This window comes from Sebastes fasciatus, chromosome 6 (genome assembly GCF_043250625.1).
Source record: "Sebastes fasciatus isolate fSebFas1 chromosome 6, fSebFas1.pri, whole genome shotgun sequence".
NCBI classification, from domain to species: Eukaryota; Metazoa; Chordata; class Actinopteri; order Perciformes; family Sebastidae; genus Sebastes; species Sebastes fasciatus.
This window is the reverse complement of record NC_133800.1, coordinates 440,001-460,000: the sequence shown is the minus strand read 5'-3', so window position 1 is coordinate 460,000 and position 20,000 is coordinate 440,001. Positions and strand designations below refer to the sequence as shown.

The window sequence follows — 20,000 nt, the reverse complement described above, 5'->3', positions numbered from 1 at the left end:
TTTATGATATAATGATATACACTTGTAACTCGTGATCTGCTCTTTAAAAAATATTTGAAAAGCATTGACATTGTGTGTACACCATTCTATTGATTTTCATCAGCGCCTGCCAGTGTCCAACGAAGAAGCAGCAGCGCCCTCCGCTGTTTGTAAAAGATAAGCGAAAAAGCTTACAGCACCTGGTATTCCCAGGCGGTCTCCCATCCAAGTACTGACCAGGCCCGACCCTGCTTGGCTTCCGAGATCAGACGAGATCGGCCGTGTTCAGGGTGGTATGGCCGTAAGCAACATTTGCAGCAACAAAAAGGCCATTTAAAGATGCTGTAACACAAAGTTTTCGTATTCTGTCTATGAAGGTAGCAGCTGCAGATTGTCAGGAACACAAACAAATATTCTCACTATAATGACAAAAAGGGCCTTTGTTACAAACTCTGTCGTTGTTACATTGTTACAGGCTATGTTATAAAAATATTATTGGATTATTATCACTGATGTATTGCTGTGTAAGCAGCATTTTCAAGTATCATACTGCGCCATATTTTATGAAACAATCACGTTTTAAATGTCAAATCTAAATCTACAAAGTCGCAATAACAATCACAAACGTAGTGGAGTAAAAAATCCAATCTATCCCTGTAAAATCAAGTATAAAGTAGCATAAAATTGCAAAAAGCACCTCAAACCTGCATTCAAGCAGCTCAGTTACAATCTCACCTCTTATTAGATAGTGTTTATCATTCATGTGGGGAAACTGTGTCACTGTAATCAGAGCTCCTTGCCCAGAACTTCTGGAAATATGCTAATGTCCCTATGGACAGAAATGCACACAGGCGTTCACGGTGGCAGTGATTGACATCTATAAAGGGCCGTTTTGTCACCAGTGCTGTTGCTTACGGCCATACCACCCTGAACACGCCCGATCTCGTCACCAGTGCTGTTGCTTACGGCCATACCACCCTGAACACGCCCGATCTCGTCACCAGTGCTGTTGCTTACGGCCATACCACCCTGAACACGCCCGATCTCGTCTGATCTCGGCAGCTAAGCAGGGTCGGGCCTGGTCAGTACTTGGGTGGGAGACCGCCTGGGAATACCAGGTGCTGTAAGCTTTTTCACTTCTCTTTACAAGCAGCAGAGGGCGCCGCTGCTTTTCCGGTGGAGACTTTGAAAATCAGAGCAGCTTGACTCTGGATGTTGAATTTCAGCATTTTTCTTTCTCCCACATTTTCAACGCTTTGTCCTGATGCTAGTGTGCTGTCACCAAAGAGTAACGGCCATTACTTCAGTTTGAATCACTTCTGCATGCTTTTGAAAAAAAGTTGAAAACTGACGTGTCGTTTCTGAGTGATGTATATCTTCACCATTCTTTTCACTGTATGCTGTCCAATAAACTTCAATAAAGGTTTCTTTTTTTCCCGAGTGAAATTGATCAGCTTCTAATTAGTTTATGATATAATGATATACACTTGTAACTCGTGATCTGCTCTTTAAAAAATATTTGAAAAGCATTGACATTGTGTGTACACCATTCTATTGATTTTCATCAGCGCCTGCCAGTGTCCAACGAAGAAGCAGCAGCGCCCTCCGCTGTTTGTAAAAGAGAAGCGAAAAAGCTTACAGCACCTGGTATTCCCAGGCTGTCTCCCATCCAAGTACTGACCAGGATCGACCCTGCTTGGCTTCCGAGATCAGACGAGATCGGCCGTGTTCAGGGTGGTATGGCCGTAAGCAACATTTGCAGCAACAAAAAGGCCATTTAAAGATGCTGTAACACAAAGTTTTCGTATTCTGTCTATGAAGGTAGCAGCTGCAGATTGTCAGGAACACAAACAAATATTCTCACTATAATGACAAAAAGGGCCTTTGTTACAAACTCTGTCGTTGTTACATTGTTACAGGCTATGTTATAAAAATATTATTGGATTATTATCACTGATGTATTGCTGTGTAAGCAGCATTTTCAAGTATCATACTGCGCCATATTTTATGAAACAATCACATTTTAAATGTCAAATCTAAATCTACAAAGTCGCAATAACAATCACAAACGTAGTGGAGTAAAAACTCCAATCTATCCCTGTAAAATCAAGTATAAAGTATCATAAAATTGCAAAAAGCACCTCAAACCTGCATTCAAGCAGCTCAGTTACAATCTCACCTCTGTCATAGATAGTGTTTATCATTCATGTGGGGAAACTGTGTCACTGTAATCAGAGCTCCTTGCCCAGAACTTCTGGAAATATGCTAATGTCCCTATGGACAGAAATGCACACAGGCGTTCACGGTGGCAGTGATTGACATCTATAAAGGGCCGTTTTGTCACCAGTGCTGTTGCTTACGGCCATACCACCCTGAACACGCCCGATCTCGTCACCAGTGCTGTTGCTTACGGCCATACCACCCTGAACACGCCCGATCTCGTCACCAGTGCTGTTGCTTACGGCCATACCACCCTGAACACGCCCGATCTCGTCTGATCTCGGAAGCTAAGCAGGGTCGGGCCTGGTCAGTACTTGGGTGGGAGACCGCCTGGGAATACCAGGTGCTGTAAGCTTTTTCACTTCTCTTTACAAGCAGCAGAGGGCGCCGCTGCTTCTCCGGTGGAGACTTTGAAAATCAGAGCAGCTTGACTCTGGATGTTGAATTTCAGCATTTTTCTTTCTCCCACATTTTCAACGCTTTGTCCTGATGCTAGTGTGCTGTCACCAAAGAGTAACGGCCATTACTTCAGTTTGAATCACTTCTGCATGCTTTTGAAAAAAAGTTGAAAACTGACATGTCGTTTCTGAGTGATGTATATCTTCACCATTCTTTCCACTGTATGCTGTCCAATAAACTTCAATAAAGGTTTCTTTTTTTCCCGAGTGAAATTGATCAGCTTCTAATTAGTTTATGATATAATGATATACACTTGTAACTCGTGATCTGCTCTTTAAAAAATATTTGAAAAGCATTGACATTGTGTGTACACCATTCTATTGATTTTCATCAGCGCCTGCCAGTGTCCAACGAAGAAGCAGCAGCGCCCTCCGCTGTTTGTAAAAGAGAAGCGAAAAAGCTTACAGCACCTGGTATTCCCAGGCTGTCTCCCATCCAAGTACTGACCAGGATCGACCATGCTTGGCTTCCGAGATCAGACGAGATCGGCCGTGTTCAGGGTGGTATGGCCGTAAGCAACATTTGCAGCAACAAAAAGGCCATTTAAAGATGCTGTAACACAACGTTTTCGTATTCTGTCTATGAAGGTAGCAGCTGCAGATTGTCAGGAACACAAACAAATATTCTCACTATAATGACAAAAAGGGCCTTTGTTACAAACTCTGTCGTTGTTACATTGTTACAGGCTATGTTAAAAAAATATTATTGGATTATTATCACTGATGTATTGCTGTGTAAGCAGCATTTTCAAGTATCATACTGCGCCATATTTTATGAAACAATCACGTTTTAAATGTCAAATCTAAATCTACAAAGTCGCAATAACAATCACAAACGTAGTGGAGTAAAAACTCCAATCTATCCCTGTAAAATCAAGTATAAAGTAGCATAAAATTGCAAAAAGCACCTCAAACCTACATTCAAGCAGCTCAGTTACAATCTCACCTCTGTCATAGATAGTGTTTATCATTCATGTGGGGAAACTGTGTCACTGTAATCAGAGCTCCTTGCCCAGAACTTCTGGAAATATGCTAATGTCCCTATGGACAGAAATGCACACAGGCGTTCACGGTGGCAGTGATTGACATCTATAAAGGGCCGTTTTGTCACCAGTGCTGTTGCTTACGGCCATACCACCCTGAACACGCCTGATCTCGTCACCAGTGCTGTTGCTTACGGCCATACCACCCTGAACACGCCCAATCTCGTCACCAGTGCTGTTGCTTACGGCCATACCACCCTGAACACGCCCGATCTCGTCTGATCTCGGAAGCTAAGCAGGGTCGGGCCTGGTCAGTACTTGGGTGGGAGACTGCCTGGGAATACCAGGTGCTGTAAGCTTTTTCACTTCTCTTTACAAGCAGCAGAGGGCGCCGCTGCTTCTCCGGTGGAGACTTTGAAAATCAGAGCAGCTTGACTCTGGATGTTGAATTTCAGCATTTTTCTTTCTCCCACATTTTCAACGCTTTGTCCTGATGCTAGTGTGCTGTCACCAAAGAGTAACGGCCATTACTTCAGTTTGAATCACTTCTGCATGCTTTTGAAAAAAAGTTGAAAACTGACGTGTCGTTTCTGAGTGATGTATATCTTCACCATTCTTTCCACTGTATGCTGTCCAATAAACTTCAATAAAGGTTTCTTTTTTTCCCGAGTGAAATTGATCAGCTTCTAATTAGTTTATGATATAATGATATACACTTGTAACTCGTGATCTGCTCTTTAAAAAATATTTGAAAAGCATTGACATTGTGTGTACACCATTCTATTGATTTTCATCAGCGCCTGCCAGTGTCCAACGAAGAAGCAGCAGCGCCCTCCGCTGTTTGTAAAAGATAAGCGAAAAAGCTTACAGCACCTGGTATTCCCAGGCGGTCTCCCATCCAAGTACTGACCAGGCCCGACCCTGCTTGGCTTCCGAGATCAGACGAGATCGGCCGTGTTCAGGGTGGTATGGCCGTAAGCAACATTTGCAGCAACAAAAAGGCCATTTAAAGATGCTGTAACACAAAGTTTTCGTATTCTGTCTATGAAGGTAGCAGCTGCAGATTGTCAGGAACACAAACAAATATTCTCACTATAATGACAAAAAGGGCCTTTGTTACAAACTCTGTCGTTGTTACATTGTTACAGGCTATGTTATAAAAATATTATTGGATTATTATCACTGATGTATTGCTGTGTAAGCAGCATTTTCAAGTATCATACTGCGCCATATTTTATGAAACAATCACGTTTTAAATGTCAAATCTAAATCTACAAAGTCGCAATAACAATCACAAACGTAGTGGAGTAAAAAATCCAATCTATCCCTGTAAAATCAAGTATAAAGTAGCATAAAATTGCAAAAAGCACCTCAAACCTGCATTCAAGCAGCTCAGTTACAATCTCACCTCTTATTAGATAGTGTTTATCATTCATGTGGGGAAACTGTGTCACTGTAATCAGAGCTCCTTGCCCAGAACTTCTGGAAATATGCTAATGTCCCTATGGACAGAAATGCACACAGGCGTTCACGGTGGCAGTGATTGACATCTATAAAGGGCCGTTTTGTCACCAGTGCTGTTGCTTACGGCCATACCACCCTGAACACGCCCGATCTCGTCACCAGTGCTGTTGCTTACGGCCATACCACCCTGAACACGCCCGATCTCGTCACCAGTGCTGTTGCTTACGGCCATACCACCCTGAACACGCCCGATCTCGTCTGATCTCGGCAGCTAAGCAGGGTCGGGCCTGGTCAGTACTTGGGTGGGAGACCGCCTGGGAATACCAGGTGCTGTAAGCTTTTTCACTTCTCTTTACAAGCAGCAGAGGGCGCCGCTGCTTTTCCGGTGGAGACTTTGAAAATCAGAGCAGCTTGACTCTGGATGTTGAATTTCAGCATTTTTCTTTCTCCCACATTTTCAACGCTTTGTCCTGATGCTAGTGTGCTGTCACCAAAGAGTAACGGCCATTACTTCAGTTTGAATCACTTCTGCATGCTTTTGAAAAAAAGTTGAAAACTGACGTGTCGTTTCTGAGTGATGTATATCTTCACCATTCTTTTCACTGTATGCTGTCCAATAAACTTCAATAAAGGTTTCTTTTTTTCCCGAGTGAAATTGATCAGCTTCTAATTAGTTTATGATATAATGATATACACTTGTAACTCGTGATCTGCTCTTTAAAAAATATTTGAAAAGCATTGACATTGTGTGTACACCATTCTATTGATTTTCATCAGCGCCTGCCAGTGTCCAACGAAGAAGCAGCAGCGCCCTCCGCTGTTTGTAAAAGAGAAGCGAAAAAGCTTACAGCACCTGGTATTCCCAGGCTGTCTCCCATCCAAGTACTGACCAGGATCGACCCTGCTTGGCTTCCGAGATCAGACGAGATCGGCCGTGTTCAGGGTGGTATGGCCGTAAGCAACATTTGCAGCAACAAAAAGGCCATTTAAAGATGCTGTAACACAAAGTTTTCGTATTCTGTCTATGAAGGTAGCAGCTGCAGATTGTCAGGAACACAAACAAATATTCTCACTATAATGACAAAAAGGGCCTTTGTTACAAACTCTGTCGTTGTTACATTGTTACAGGCTATGTTATAAAAATATTATTGGATTATTATCACTGATGTATTGCTGTGTAAGCAGCATTTTCAAGTATCATACTGCGCCATATTTTATGAAACAATCACGTTTTAAATGTCAAATCTAAATCTACAAAGTCGCAATAACAATCACAAACGTAGTGGAGTAAAAAATCCAATCTATCCCTGTAAAATCAAGTATAAAGTAGCATAAAATTGCAAAAAGCACCTCAAACCTGCATTCAAGCAGCTCAGTTACAATCTCACCTCTTATTAGATAGTGTTTATCATTCATGTGGGGAAACTGTGTCACTGTAATCAGAGCTCCTTGCCCAGAACTTCTGGAAATATGCTAATGTCCCTATGGACAGAAATGCACACAGGCGTTCACGGTGGCAGTGATTGACATCTATAAAGGGCCGTTTTGTCACCAGTGCTGTTGCTTACGGCCATACCACCCTGAACACGCCCGATCTCGTCACCAGTGCTGTTGCTTACGGCCATACCACCCTGAACACGCCCGATCTCGTCACCAGTGCTGTTGCTTACGGCCATACCACCCTGAACACGCCCGATCTCGTCTGATCTCGGCAGCTAAGCAGGGTCGGGCCTGGTCAGTACTTGGGTGGGAGACCGCCTGGGAATACCAGGTGCTGTAAGCTTTTTCACTTCTCTTTACAAGCAGCAGAGGGCGCCGCTGCTTCTCCGGTGGAGACTTTGAAAATCAGAGCAGCTTGACTCTGGATGTTGAATTTCAGCATTTTTCTTTCTCCCACATTTTCAACGCTTTGTCCTGATGCTAGTGTGCTGTCACCAAAGAGTAACGGCCATTACTTCAGTTTGAATCACTTCTGCATGCTTTTGAAAAAAAGTTGAAAACTGACGTGTCGTTTCTGAGTGATGTATATCTTCACCATTCTTTTCACTGTATGCTGTCCAATAAACTTCAATAAAGGTTTCTTTTTTTCCCGAGTGAAATTGATCAGCTTCTAATTAGTTTATGATATAATGATATACACTTGTAACTCGTGATCTGCTCTTTAAAAAATATTTGAAAAGCATTGACATTGTGTGTACACCATTCTATTGATTTTCATCAGCGCCTGCCAGTGTCCAACGAAGAAGCAGCAGCGCCCTCCGCTGTTTGTAAAAGAGAAGCGAAAAAGCTTACAGCACCTGGTATTCCCAGGCTGTCTCCCATCCAAGTACTGACCAGGATTGACCCTGCTTGGCTTCCGAGATCAGACGAGATCGGCCGTGTTCAGGGTGGTATGGCCGTAAGCAACATTTGCAGCAACAAAAAGGCCATTTAAAGATGCTGTAACACAAAGTTTTCGTATTCTGTCTATGAAGGTAGCAGCTGCAGATTGTCAGGAACACAAACAAATATTCTCACTATAATGACAAAAAGGGCCTTTGTTACAAACTCTGTCGTTGTTACATTGTTACAGGCTATGTTATAAAAATATTATTGGATTATTATCACTGATGTATTGCTGTGTAAGCAGCATTTTCAAGTATCATACTGCGCCATATTTTATGAAACAATCACGTTTTAAATGTCAAATCTAAATCTACAAAGTCGCAATAACAATCACAAACGTAGTGGAGTAAAAAATCCAATCTATCCCTGTAAAATCAAGTATAAAGTAGCATAAAATTGCAAAAAGCACCTCAAACCTGCATTCAAGCAGCTCAGTTACAATCTCACCTCTGTCATAGATAGTGTTTATCATTCATGTGGGGAAACTGTGTCACTGTAATCAGAGCTCCTTGCCCAGAACTTCTGGAAATATGCTAATGTCCCTATGGACAGAAATGCACACAGGCGTTCACGGTGGCAGTGATTGACATCTATAAAGGGCCGTTTTGTCACCAGTGCTGTTGCTTACGGCCATACCACCCTGAACACGCCCGATCTCGTCACCAGTGCTGTTGCTTACGGCCATACCACCCTGAACACGCCCGATCTCGTCACCAGTGCTGTTGCTTACGGCCATACCACCCTGAACACGCCCGATCTCGTCTGATCTCGGAAGCTAAGCAGGGTCGGGCCTGGTCAGTACTTGGGTGGGAGACCGCCTGGGAATACCAGGTGCTGTAAGCTTTTTCACTTCTCTTTACAAGCAGCAGAGGGCGCCGCTGCTTCTCCGGTGGAGACTTTGAAAATCAGAGCAGCTTGACTCTGGATGTTGAATTTCAGCATTTTTCTTTCTCCCACATTTTCAACGCTTTGTCCTGATGCTAGTGTGCTGTCACCAAAGAGTAACGGCCATTACTTCAGTTTGAATCACTTCTGCATGCTTTTGAAAAAAAGTTGAAAACTGACATGTCGTTTCTGAGTGATGTATATCTTCACCATTCTTTCCACTGTATGCTGTCCAATAAACTTCAATAAAGGTTTCTTTTTTTCCCGAGTGAAATTGATCAGCTTCTAATTAGTTTATGATATAATGATATACACTTGTAACTCGTGATCTGCTCTTTAAAAAATATTTGAAAAGCATTGACATTGTGTGTACACCATTCTATTGATTTTCATCAGCGCCTGCCAGTGTCCAACGAAGAAGCAGCAGCGCCCTCCGCTGTTTGTAAAAGAGAAGCGAAAAAGCTTACAGCACCTGGTATTCCCAGGCTGTCTCCCATCCAAGTACTGACCAGGATCGACCATGCTTGGCTTCCGAGATCAGACGAGATCGGCCGTGTTCAGGGTGGTATGGCCGTAAGCAACATTTGCAGCAACAAAAAGGCCATTTAAAGATGCTGTAACACAACGTTTTCGTATTCTGTCTATGAAGGTAGCAGCTGCAGATTGTCAGGAACACAAACAAATATTCTCACTATAATGACAAAAAGGGCCTTTGTTACAAACTCTGTCGTTGTTACATTGTTACAGGCTATGTTAAAAAAATATTATTGGATTATTATCACTGATGTATTGCTGTGTAAGCAGCATTTTCAAGTATCATACTGCGCCATATTTTATGAAACAATCACGTTTTAAATGTCAAATCTAAATCTACAAAGTCGCAATAACAATCACAAACGTAGTGGAGTAAAAACTCCAATCTATCCCTGTAAAATCAAGTATAAAGTAGCATAAAATTGCAAAAAGCACCTCAAACCTACATTCAAGCAGCTCAGTTACAATCTCACCTCTGTCATAGATAGTGTTTATCATTCATGTGGGGAAACTGTGTCACTGTAATCAGAGCTCCTTGCCCAGAACTTCTGGAAATATGCTAATGTCCCTATGGACAGAAATGCACACAGGCGTTCACGGTGGCAGTGATTGACATCTATAAAGGGCCGTTTTGTCACCAGTGCTGTTGCTTACGGCCATACCACCCTGAACACGCCTGATCTCGTCACCAGTGCTGTTGCTTACGGCCATACCACCCTGAACACGCCCAATCTCGTCACCAGTGCTGTTGCTTACGGCCATACCACCCTGAACACGCCCGATCTCGTCTGATCTCGGAAGCTAAGCAGGGTCGGGCCTGGTCAGTACTTGGGTGGGAGACTGCCTGGGAATACCAGGTGCTGTAAGCTTTTTCACTTCTCTTTACAAGCAGCAGAGGGCGCCGCTGCTTCTCCGGTGGAGACTTTGAAAATCAGAGCAGCTTGACTCTGGATGTTGAATTTCAGCATTTTTCTTTCTCCCACATTTTCAACGCTTTGTCCTGATGCTAGTGTGCTGTCACCAAAGAGTAACGGCCATTACTTCAGTTTGAATCACTTCTGCATGCTTTTGAAAAAAAGTTGAAAACTGACGTGTCGTTTCTGAGTGATGTATATCTTCACCATTCTTTCCACTGTATGCTGTCCAATAAACTTCAATAAAGGTTTCTTTTTTTCCCGAGTGAAATTGATCAGCTTCTAATTAGTTTATGATATAATGATATACACTTGTAACTCGTGATCTGCTCTTTAAAAAATATTTGAAAAGCATTGACATTGTGTGTACACCATTCTATTGATTTTCATCAGCGCCTGCCAGTGTCCAACGAAGAAGCAGCAGCGCCCTCCGCTGTTTGTAAAAGATAAGCGAAAAAGCTTACAGCACCTGGTATTCCCAGGCGGTCTCCCATCCAAGTACTGACCAGGCCCGACCCTGCTTGGCTTCCGAGATCAGACGAGATCGGCCGTGTTCAGGGTGGTATGGCCGTAAGCAACATTTGCAGCAACAAAAAGGCCATTTAAAGATGCTGTAACACAAAGTTTTCGTATTCTGTCTATGAAGGTAGCAGCTGCAGATTGTCAGGAACACAAACAAATATTCTCACTATAATGACAAAAAGGGCCTTTGTTACAAACTCTGTCGTTGTTACATTGTTACAGGCTATGTTATAAAAATATTATTGGATTATTATCACTGATGTATTGCTGTGTAAGCAGCATTTTCAAGTATCATACTGCGCCATATTTTATGAAACAATCACGTTTTAAATGTCAAATCTAAATCTACAAAGTCGCAATAACAATCACAAACGTAGTGGAGTAAAAAATCCAATCTATCCCTGTAAAATCAAGTATAAAGTAGCATAAAATTGCAAAAAGCACCTCAAACCTGCATTCAAGCAGCTCAGTTACAATCTCACCTCTTATTAGATAGTGTTTATCATTCATGTGGGGAAACTGTGTCACTGTAATCAGAGCTCCTTGCCCAGAACTTCTGGAAATATGCTAATGTCCCTATGGACAGAAATGCACACAGGCGTTCACGGTGGCAGTGATTGACATCTATAAAGGGCCGTTTTGTCACCAGTGCTGTTGCTTACGGCCATACCACCCTGAACACGCCCGATCTCGTCACCAGTGCTGTTGCTTACGGCCATACCACCCTGAACACGCCCGATCTCGTCACCAGTGCTGTTGCTTACGGCCATACCACCCTGAACACGCCCGATCTCGTCTGATCTCGGCAGCTAAGCAGGGTCGGGCCTGGTCAGTACTTGGGTGGGAGACCGCCTGGGAATACCAGGTGCTGTAAGCTTTTTCACTTCTCTTTACAAGCAGCAGAGGGCGCCGCTGCTTTTCCGGTGGAGACTTTGAAAATCAGAGCAGCTTGACTCTGGATGTTGAATTTCAGCATTTTTCTTTCTCCCACATTTTCAACGCTTTGTCCTGATGCTAGTGTGCTGTCACCAAAGAGTAACGGCCATTACTTCAGTTTGAATCACTTCTGCATGCTTTTGAAAAAAAGTTGAAAACTGACGTGTCGTTTCTGAGTGATGTATATCTTCACCATTCTTTTCACTGTATGCTGTCCAATAAACTTCAATAAAGGTTTCTTTTTTTCCCGAGTGAAATTGATCAGCTTCTAATTAGTTTATGATATAATGATATACACTTGTAACTCGTGATCTGCTCTTTAAAAAATATTTGAAAAGCATTGACATTGTGTGTACACCATTCTATTGATTTTCATCAGCGCCTGCCAGTGTCCAACGAAGAAGCAGCAGCGCCCTCCGCTGTTTGTAAAAGAGAAGCGAAAAAGCTTACAGCACCTGGTATTCCCAGGCTGTCTCCCATCCAAGTACTGACCAGGATCGACCCTGCTTGGCTTCCGAGATCAGACGAGATCGGCCGTGTTCAGGGTGGTATGGCCGTAAGCAACATTTGCAGCAACAAAAAGGCCATTTAAAGATGCTGTAACACAAAGTTTTCGTATTCTGTCTATGAAGGTAGCAGCTGCAGATTGTCAGGAACACAAACAAATATTCTCACTATAATGACAAAAAGGGCCTTTGTTACAAACTCTGTCGTTGTTACATTGTTACAGGCTATGTTATAAAAATATTATTGGATTATTATCACTGATGTATTGCTGTGTAAGCAGCATTTTCAAGTATCATACTGCGCCATATTTTATGAAACAATCACGTTTTAAATGTCAAATCTAAATCTACAAAGTCGCAATAACAATCACAAACGTAGTGGAGTAAAAAATCCAATCTATCCCTGTAAAATCAAGTATAAAGTAGCATAAAATTGCAAAAAGCACCTCAAACCTGCATTCAAGCAGCTCAGTTACAATCTCACCTCTTATTAGATAGTGTTTATCATTCATGTGGGGAAACTGTGTCACTGTAATCAGAGCTCCTTGCCCAGAACTTCTGGAAATATGCTAATGTCCCTATGGACAGAAATGCACACAGGCGTTCACGGTGGCAGTGATTGACATCTATAAAGGGCCGTTTTGTCACCAGTGCTGTTGCTTACGGCCATACCACCCTGAACACGCCCGATCTCGTCACCAGTGCTGTTGCTTACGGCCATACCACCCTGAACACGCCCGATCTCGTCACCAGTGCTGTTGCTTACGGCCATACCACCCTGAACACGCCCGATCTCGTCTGATCTCGGCAGCTAAGCAGGGTCGGGCCTGGTCAGTACTTGGGTGGGAGACCGCCTGGGAATACCAGGTGCTGTAAGCTTTTTCACTTCTCTTTACAAGCAGCAGAGGGCGCCGCTGCTTCTCCGGTGGAGACTTTGAAAATCAGAGCAGCTTGACTCTGGATGTTGAATTTCAGCATTTTTCTTTCTCCCACATTTTCAACGCTTTGTCCTGATGCTAGTGTGCTGTCACCAAAGAGTAACGGCCATTACTTCAGTTTGAATCACTTCTGCATGCTTTTGAAAAAAAGTTGAAAACTGACGTGTCGTTTCTGAGTGATGTATATCTTCACCATTCTTTTCACTGTATGCTGTCCAATAAACTTCAATAAAGGTTTCTTTTTTTCCCGAGTGAAATTGATCAGCTTCTAATTAGTTTATGATATAATGATATACACTTGTAACTCGTGATCTGCTCTTTAAAAAATATTTGAAAAGCATTGACATTGTGTGTACACCATTCTATTGATTTTCATCAGCGCCTGCCAGTGTCCAACGAAGAAGCAGCAGCGCCCTCCGCTGTTTGTAAAAGAGAAGCGAAAAAGCTTACAGCACCTGGTATTCCCAGGCTGTCTCCCATCCAAGTACTGACCAGGATTGACCCTGCTTGGCTTCCGAGATCAGACGAGATCGGCCGTGTTCAGGGTGGTATGGCCGTAAGCAACATTTGCAGCAACAAAAAGGCCATTTAAAGATGCTGTAACACAAAGTTTTCGTATTCTGTCTATGAAGGTAGCAGCTGCAGATTGTCAGGAACACAAACAAATATTCTCACTATAATGACAAAAAGGGCCTTTGTTACAAACTCTGTCGTTGTTACATTGTTACAGGCTATGTTATAAAAATATTATTGGATTATTATCACTGATGTATTGCTGTGTAAGCAGCATTTTCAAGTATCATACTGCGCCATATTTTATGAAACAATCACGTTTTAAATGTCAAATCTAAATCTACAAAGTCGCAATAACAATCACAAACGTAGTGGAGTAAAAAATCCAATCTATCCCTGTAAAATCAAGTATAAAGTAGCATAAAATTGCAAAAAGCACCTCAAACCTGCATTCAAGCAGCTCAGTTACAATCTCACCTCTGTCATAGATAGTGTTTATCATTCATGTGGGGAAACTGTGTCACTGTAATCAGAGCTCCTTGCCCAGAACTTCTGGAAATATGCTAATGTCCCTATGGACAGAAATGCACACAACCGTTCACGGTGGCAGTGATTGACATCTATAAAGGGCCGTTTTGTCACCAGTGCTGTTGCTTACGGCCATACCACCCTGAACACGCCCGATCTCGTCACCAGTGCTGTTGCTTACGGCCATACCACCCTGAACACGCCCGATCTCGTCAACAGTGCTGTTGCTTACGGCCATACCACCCTGAACACGCCCGATCTCGTCTGATCTCGGAAGCTAAGCAGGGTCGGGCCTGGTCAGTACTTGGGTGGGAGACCGCCTGGGAATACCAGGTGCTGTAAGCTTTTTCACTTCTCTTTACAAGCAGCAGAGGGCGCCGCTGCTTCTCCGGTGGAGACTTTGAAAATCAGAGCAGCTTGACTCTGGATGTTGAATTTCAGCATTTTTCTTTCTCCCACATCTTCAACGCTTTGTCCTGATGCTAGTGTGCTGTCACCAAAGAGTAACGGCCATTACTTCAGTTTGAATCACTTCTGCATGCTTTTGAAAAAAAGTTGAAAACTGACGTGTCGTTTCTGAGTGATGTATATCTTCACCATTCTTTCCACTGTATGCTGTCCAATAAACTTCAATAAAGGTTTCTTTTTTTCCCGAGTGAAATTGATCAGCTTCTAATTAGTTTATAATATAATGATATACACTTGTAACTCGTGATCTGCTCTTTAAAAAATATTTGAAAAGCATTGACATTGTGTGTACACCATTCTATTGATTTTCATCAGCGCCTGCCAGTGTCCAACGAAGAAGCAGCAGCGCCCTCCGCTGTTTGTAAAAGAGAAGCGAAAAAGCTTACAGCACCTGGTATTCCCAGGCGGTCTCCCATCCAAGTACTGACCAGGCCCGACCCTGCTTGGCTTCCGAGATCAGACGAGATCGGCCGTGTTCAGGGTGGTATGGCCGTAAGCAACATTTGCAGCAACAAAAAGGCCATTTAAAGATGCTGTAACACAAAGTTTTCGTATTCTGTCTATGAAGGTAGCAGCTGCAGATTGTCAGGAACACAAACAAATATTCTCACTATAATGACAAAAAGGGCCTTTGTTACAAACTCTGTCGTTGTTACATTGTTACAGGCTATGTTATAAAAATATTATTGGATTATTATCACTGATGTATTGCTGTGTAAGCAGCATTTTCAAGTATCATACTGCGCCATATTTTATGAAACAATCACGTTTTAAATGTCAAATCTAAATCTACAAAGTCGCAATAACAATCACAAACGTAGTGGAGTAAAAACTCCAATCTATCCCTGTAAAATCAAGTATAAAGTAGCATAAAATTGCAAAAAGCACCTCAAACCTACATTCAAGCAGCTCAGTTACAATCTCACCTCTGTCATAGATAGTGTTTATCATTCATGTGGGGAAACTGTGTCACTGTAATCAGAGCTCCTTGCCCAGAACTTCTGGAAATATGCTAATGTCCCTATGGACAGAAATGCACACAAGCGTTCACGGTGGCAGTGATTGACATCTATAAAGGGCCGTTTTGTCACCAGTGCTGTTGCTTACGGCCATACCACCCTGAACACGCCTGATCTCGTCACCAGTGCTGTTGCTTACGGCCATACCACCCTGAACACGCCCAATCTCGTCACCAGTGCTGTTGCTTACGGCCATACCACCCTGAACACGCCCGATCTCGTCTGATCTCGGAAGCTAAGCAGGGTCGGGCCTGGTCAGTACTTGGGTGGGAGACCGCCTGGGAATACCAGGTGCTGTAAGCTTTTTCACTTCTCTTTACAAGCAGCAGAGGGCGCCGCTGCTTCTCCGGTGGAGACTTTGAAAATCAGAGCAGCTTGACTCTGGATGTTGAATTTCAGCATTTTTCTTTCTCCCACATTTTCAACGCTTTGTCCTGATGCTAGTGTGCTGTCACCAAAGAGTAACGGCCATTACTTCAGTTTGAATCACTTCTGCATGCTTTTGAAAAAAAGTTGAAAACTGACGTGTCGTTTCTGAGTGATGTATATCTTCACCATTCTTTCCATTGTATGCTGTCCAATAAACTTCAATAAAGGTTTCTTTTTTTCCCGAGTGAAATTGATCAGCTTCTAATTAGTTTATGATATAATGATATACACTTGTAACTCGTGATCTGCTCTTTAAAAAATATTTGAAAAGCATTGACATTGTGTGTACACCATTCTATTGATTTTCATCAGCGCCTGCCAGTGTCCAATGAAGAAGCAGCAGCGCCCTCCGCTGTTTGTAAAAGAGAAGCAAAAAAGCTTACAGCACCTGGTATTCCCAGGCGGTCTCCCATCCAAGTACTGACCAGGCCCGACCCTGCTTGGCTTCCGAGATCAGACGAGATCGGCCGTGTTCAGGGTGGTATGGCCGTAAGCAACATTTGCAGCAACAAAAAGGCCATTTAAAGATGCTGTAACACAACGTTTTCGTATTCTGTCTATGAAGGTAGCAGCTGCAGATTGTCAGGAACACAAACAAATATTCTCACTATAATGACAAAAAGGGCCTTTGTTACAAACTCTGTCGTTATTACATTGTTACAGGCTATGTTATAAAAATATTATTGGATTATTATCACTGATGTATTGCTGTGTAAGCAGCATTTTCAAGTATCATACTGCGCCATATTTTATGAAACAATCACGTTTTAAATGTCAAATCTAAATCTACAAAGTCGCAATAACAATCACAAACGTAGTGGAGTAAAAACTCCAATCTATCCCTGTAAAATCAAGTATAAAGTAGCATAAAATTGCAAAAAGCACCTCAAACCTGCATTCAAGCAGCTCAGTTACAATCTCACCTCTGTCATAGATAGTGTTTATCATTCATGTGGGGAAACTGTGTCACTGTAATCAGAGCTCCTTGCCCAGAACTTCTGGAAATATGCTAATGTCCCTATGGACAGAAATGCACACAGGCGTTCACGGTGGCAGTGATTGACATCTATAAAGGGCCGTTTTGTCACCAGTGCTGTTGCTTACGGCCATACCACCCTGAACACGCCCGATCTCGTCACCAGTGCTGTTGCTTACGGCCATACCACCCTGAACACGCCCGATCTCGTCACCAGTGCTGTTGCTTACGGCCATACCACCCTGAACACGCCGGATCTCGTCTGATCTCGGCAGCTAAGCAGGGTCGGGCCTGGTCAGTACTTGGGTGGGAGACCGCCTGGGAATACCAGGTGCTGTAAGCTTTTTCACTTCTCTTTACAAGCAGCAGAGGGCGCCGCTGCTTCTCCGGTGGAGACTTTGAAAATCAGAGCAGCTTGACTCTGGATGTTGAATTTCAGCATTTTTCTTTCTCCCACATTTTCAACGCTTTGTCCTGATGCTAGTGTGCTGTCACCAAAGAGTAACGGCCATTACTTCAGTTTGAATCACTTCTGCATGCTTTTGAAAAAAAGTTGAAAACTGACGTGTCGTTTCTGAGTGATGTATATCTTCACCATTCTTTCCACTGTATGCTGTCCAATAAACTTCAATAAAGGTTTCTTTTTTTCCCGAGTGAAATTGATCAGCTTCTAATTAGTTTATGATATAATGATATACACTTGTAACTCGTGATCTGCTCTTTAAAAAATATTTGAAAAGCATTGACATTGTGTGTACACCATTCTATTGATTTTCATTAGCGCCTGCCAGTGTCCAACGAAGAAGCAGCAGCGCCCTCCGCTGTTTGTAAAAGAGAAGCGAAAAAGCTTACAGCACCTGGTATTCCCAGGCGGTCTCCCATCCAAGTACTGACCAGGCCCGACCCTGCTTGGCTTCCGAGATCAGACGAGATCGGCCGTGTTCTGGGTGGTATGGCCGTAAGCAACATTTGCAGCAACAAAAAGGCCATTTAAAGATGCTATAACACAACGTTTTCGTATTCTGTCTATGAAGGTAGCAGCTGCAGATTGTCAGGAACACAAACAAATATTCTCACTATAATGACAAAAAGGGCCTTTGTTACAAACTCTGTCGTTGTTACATTGTTACAGGCTATGTTATAAAAATATTATTGGATTATTATCACTGATGTATTGCTGTGTAAGCAGCATTTTCAAGTATCATACTGCGCCATATTTTATGAAACAATCACGTTTTATATGTCAAATCTAAATCTACAAAGTCGCAATAACAATCACAAACGTAGTGGAATAAAAACTCCAATCTATCCCTGTAAAATCAAGTATAAAGTATCATAAAATTGCAAAAAGCACCTCAAACCTGCATTCAAGCAGCTCAGTTACAATCTCACCTCTGTCATAGATAGTGTTTATCATTCATGTGGGGAAACTGTGTCACTGTAATCAGAGCTCCTTGCCCAGAACTTCTGGAAATATGCTAATGTCCCTATGGACAGAAATGCACACAAGCGTTCACGGTGGCAGTGATTGACATTTATAAAGGGCCGTTTTGTCACCAGTGCTGTTGCTTACGGCCATACCACCCTGAACACGCCCGATCTCGTCACCAGTGCTGTTGCTTACGGCCATACCACCCTGAACACGTCCGATCTCGTCACCAGTGCTGTTGCTTACGGCCATACCACCCTGAACACGCCTGATCTCGTCTGATCTCGGAAGCTAAGCAGGGTCGGGCCTGGTCAGTACTTGGGTGGGAGACCGCCTGGGAATACCAGGTGCTGTAAGCTTTTTCACTTCTCTTTACAAGCAGCAGAGGGCGCCGCTGCTTCTCCGGTGGAGACTTTGAAAATCAGAGCAGCTTGACTCTGGATGTTGAATTTCAGCATTTTTCTTTCTCCCACATTTTCAACGCTTTGTCCTGATGCTAGTGTGCTGTCACCAAAGAGTAACGGCCATTACTTCAGTTTGAATCACTTCTGCATGCTTTTGAAAAAAAGTTGAAAACTGACGTGTCGTTTCTGAGTGATGTATATCTTCACCATTCTTTCCACTGTATGCTGTCCAATAAACTTCAATAAAGGTTTCTTTTTTTCCCGAGTGAAATTGATCAGCTTCTAATTAGTTTATGATATAATGATATACACTTGTAACTCGTGATCTGCTCTTTAAAAAATATTTGAAAAGCATTGACATTGTGTGTACACCATTCTATTGATTTTCATCAGCGCCTGCCAGTGTCCAACGAAGAAGCAGCAGCGCCCTCCGCTGTTTGTAAAAGAGAAGCGAAAAAGCTTACAGCACCTGGTATTCCCAGGCGGTCTCCCATCCAAGTACTGACCAGGCCCGACCCTGCTTGGCTTCCGAGATCAGACGAGATCGGCCGTGTTCAGGGTGGTATGGCCGTAAGCAACATTTGCAGCAACAAAAAGGCCATTTAAAGATGCTGTAACACAACGTTTTCGTATTCTGTCTATGAAGGTAGCAGCTGCAGATTGTCAGGAACACAAACAAATATTCTCACTATAATGACAAAAAGGGCCTTTGTTACAAACTCTGTCGTTGTTACATTGTTACAGGCTATGTTATAAAAATATTATTGGATTATTATCACTGATGTATTGCTGTGTAAGCAGCATTTTCAAGTATCATACTGCGCCATATTTTATGAAACAATCACGTTTTAAATGTCAAATCTAAATCTACAAAGTCGCAATAACAATCACAAACGTAGTGGAGTAAAAACTCCAATCTATCCCTGTAAAATCAAGTATAAAGTAGCATAAAATTGCAAATAGCACCTCAAACCTGCATTCAAGCAGCTCAGTTACAATCTCACCTCTGTCATAGATAGTGTTTATCATTCATGTGGGGAAACTGTGTCACTGTAATCAGAGCTCCTTGCCCAGAACTTCTGGAAATATGCTAATGTCCCTATGGACAGAAATGCACACAAGCGTTCACGGTGGCAGTGATTGACATCTATAAAGGGCCGTTTTGTCACCAGTGCTGTTGCTTACGGCCATACCACCCTGAACACGCCCGATCTCGTCACCAGTGCTGTTGCTTACGGCCATACCACCCTGAACACGCCCGATCTCGTCACCAGTGCTGTTGCTTACGGCCATACCACCCTGAACACGCCCGATCTCGTCTGATCTCGGAAGCTAAGCAGGGTCGGGCCTGGTCAGTACTTGGGTGGGAGACCGCCTGGGAATACCAGGTGCTGTAAGCTTTTTCACTTCTCTTTACAAGCAGCAGAGGGCGCCGCTGCTTCTCCGGTGGAGACTTTGAAAATCAGAGCAGCTTGACTCTGGATGTTGAATTTCAGCATTTTTCTTTCTC

General features: G+C 43.0%; 21 non-coding genes and 7 pseudogenes across 21 annotated transcripts; 14 read left to right on the top strand and 14 right to left on the bottom strand.

The window, feature by feature from the left end:
• Nucleotides 1–167: 167 nt before the first annotated feature.
• On the bottom strand, nt 168–286 carry LOC141770237 (5S ribosomal RNA). The gene has a single exon (XR_012594475.1). It is a non-coding gene; the product is annotated as a 5S ribosomal RNA (ribosomal RNA).
• A 704-nt stretch (nt 287–990) lies between these two features.
• LOC141770308 (5S ribosomal RNA) lies at nt 991–1,109 on the top strand. The gene has a single exon (XR_012594533.1). It is a non-coding gene; the product is annotated as a 5S ribosomal RNA (ribosomal RNA).
• Nucleotides 1,110–1,611: 502 nt separating this feature from the next.
• On the bottom strand, nt 1,612–1,730 carry LOC141770272 (5S ribosomal RNA; annotated as a pseudogene).
• A 705-nt stretch (nt 1,731–2,435) lies between these two features.
• On the top strand, nt 2,436–2,554 carry LOC141770274 (5S ribosomal RNA). The gene has a single exon (XR_012594505.1). It is a non-coding gene; the product is annotated as a 5S ribosomal RNA (ribosomal RNA).
• A 502-nt stretch (nt 2,555–3,056) lies between these two features.
• Nucleotides 3,057–3,175, bottom strand: LOC141770275 (5S ribosomal RNA; annotated as a pseudogene).
• A 705-nt stretch (nt 3,176–3,880) lies between these two features.
• LOC141770312 (5S ribosomal RNA) lies at nt 3,881–3,999 on the top strand. The gene has a single exon (XR_012594537.1). It is a non-coding gene; the product is annotated as a 5S ribosomal RNA (ribosomal RNA).
• Nucleotides 4,000–4,501: 502 nt separating this feature from the next.
• LOC141770236 (5S ribosomal RNA) lies at nt 4,502–4,620 on the bottom strand. The gene has a single exon (XR_012594474.1). It is a non-coding gene; the product is annotated as a 5S ribosomal RNA (ribosomal RNA).
• Nucleotides 4,621–5,324: 704 nt separating this feature from the next.
• Nucleotides 5,325–5,443, top strand: LOC141770307 (5S ribosomal RNA). Its single transcript, XR_012594532.1, has one exon. It is a non-coding gene; the product is annotated as a 5S ribosomal RNA (ribosomal RNA).
• Nucleotides 5,444–5,945: 502 nt separating this feature from the next.
• Nucleotides 5,946–6,064, bottom strand: LOC141770271 (5S ribosomal RNA; annotated as a pseudogene).
• Nucleotides 6,065–6,768: 704 nt separating this feature from the next.
• On the top strand, nt 6,769–6,887 carry LOC141770306 (5S ribosomal RNA). Its single transcript, XR_012594531.1, has one exon. It is a non-coding gene; the product is annotated as a 5S ribosomal RNA (ribosomal RNA).
• Nucleotides 6,888–7,389: 502 nt separating this feature from the next.
• LOC141770278 (5S ribosomal RNA) lies at nt 7,390–7,508 on the bottom strand (annotated as a pseudogene).
• A 705-nt stretch (nt 7,509–8,213) lies between these two features.
• On the top strand, nt 8,214–8,332 carry LOC141770263 (5S ribosomal RNA). The gene has a single exon (XR_012594501.1). It is a non-coding gene; the product is annotated as a 5S ribosomal RNA (ribosomal RNA).
• Nucleotides 8,333–8,834: 502 nt separating this feature from the next.
• LOC141770273 (5S ribosomal RNA) lies at nt 8,835–8,953 on the bottom strand (annotated as a pseudogene).
• Nucleotides 8,954–9,658: 705 nt separating this feature from the next.
• LOC141770311 (5S ribosomal RNA) lies at nt 9,659–9,777 on the top strand. The gene has a single exon (XR_012594536.1). It is a non-coding gene; the product is annotated as a 5S ribosomal RNA (ribosomal RNA).
• Nucleotides 9,778–10,279: 502 nt separating this feature from the next.
• On the bottom strand, nt 10,280–10,398 carry LOC141770333 (5S ribosomal RNA). The gene has a single exon (XR_012594557.1). It is a non-coding gene; the product is annotated as a 5S ribosomal RNA (ribosomal RNA).
• A 704-nt stretch (nt 10,399–11,102) lies between these two features.
• On the top strand, nt 11,103–11,221 carry LOC141770304 (5S ribosomal RNA). The gene has a single exon (XR_012594529.1). It is a non-coding gene; the product is annotated as a 5S ribosomal RNA (ribosomal RNA).
• A 502-nt stretch (nt 11,222–11,723) lies between these two features.
• LOC141770270 (5S ribosomal RNA) lies at nt 11,724–11,842 on the bottom strand (annotated as a pseudogene).
• Nucleotides 11,843–12,546: 704 nt separating this feature from the next.
• LOC141770303 (5S ribosomal RNA) lies at nt 12,547–12,665 on the top strand. Its single transcript, XR_012594528.1, has one exon. It is a non-coding gene; the product is annotated as a 5S ribosomal RNA (ribosomal RNA).
• A 502-nt stretch (nt 12,666–13,167) lies between these two features.
• Nucleotides 13,168–13,286, bottom strand: LOC141770277 (5S ribosomal RNA; annotated as a pseudogene).
• Nucleotides 13,287–13,991: 705 nt separating this feature from the next.
• Nucleotides 13,992–14,110, top strand: LOC141770252 (5S ribosomal RNA). Its single transcript, XR_012594490.1, has one exon. It is a non-coding gene; the product is annotated as a 5S ribosomal RNA (ribosomal RNA).
• A 502-nt stretch (nt 14,111–14,612) lies between these two features.
• Nucleotides 14,613–14,731, bottom strand: LOC141770332 (5S ribosomal RNA). Its single transcript, XR_012594556.1, has one exon. It is a non-coding gene; the product is annotated as a 5S ribosomal RNA (ribosomal RNA).
• A 705-nt stretch (nt 14,732–15,436) lies between these two features.
• Nucleotides 15,437–15,555, top strand: LOC141770241 (5S ribosomal RNA). The gene has a single exon (XR_012594479.1). It is a non-coding gene; the product is annotated as a 5S ribosomal RNA (ribosomal RNA).
• A 502-nt stretch (nt 15,556–16,057) lies between these two features.
• Nucleotides 16,058–16,176, bottom strand: LOC141770331 (5S ribosomal RNA). Its single transcript, XR_012594555.1, has one exon. It is a non-coding gene; the product is annotated as a 5S ribosomal RNA (ribosomal RNA).
• Nucleotides 16,177–16,881: 705 nt separating this feature from the next.
• Nucleotides 16,882–17,000, top strand: LOC141770251 (5S ribosomal RNA). Its single transcript, XR_012594489.1, has one exon. It is a non-coding gene; the product is annotated as a 5S ribosomal RNA (ribosomal RNA).
• A 502-nt stretch (nt 17,001–17,502) lies between these two features.
• LOC141770256 (5S ribosomal RNA) lies at nt 17,503–17,621 on the bottom strand. The gene has a single exon (XR_012594494.1). It is a non-coding gene; the product is annotated as a 5S ribosomal RNA (ribosomal RNA).
• Nucleotides 17,622–18,326: 705 nt separating this feature from the next.
• On the top strand, nt 18,327–18,445 carry LOC141770310 (5S ribosomal RNA). The gene has a single exon (XR_012594535.1). It is a non-coding gene; the product is annotated as a 5S ribosomal RNA (ribosomal RNA).
• A 502-nt stretch (nt 18,446–18,947) lies between these two features.
• Nucleotides 18,948–19,066, bottom strand: LOC141770330 (5S ribosomal RNA). Its single transcript, XR_012594554.1, has one exon. It is a non-coding gene; the product is annotated as a 5S ribosomal RNA (ribosomal RNA).
• Nucleotides 19,067–19,771: 705 nt separating this feature from the next.
• LOC141770328 (5S ribosomal RNA) lies at nt 19,772–19,890 on the top strand. Its single transcript, XR_012594552.1, has one exon. It is a non-coding gene; the product is annotated as a 5S ribosomal RNA (ribosomal RNA).
• The last annotated feature ends 110 nt before the right edge of the window (nt 19,891–20,000 follow it).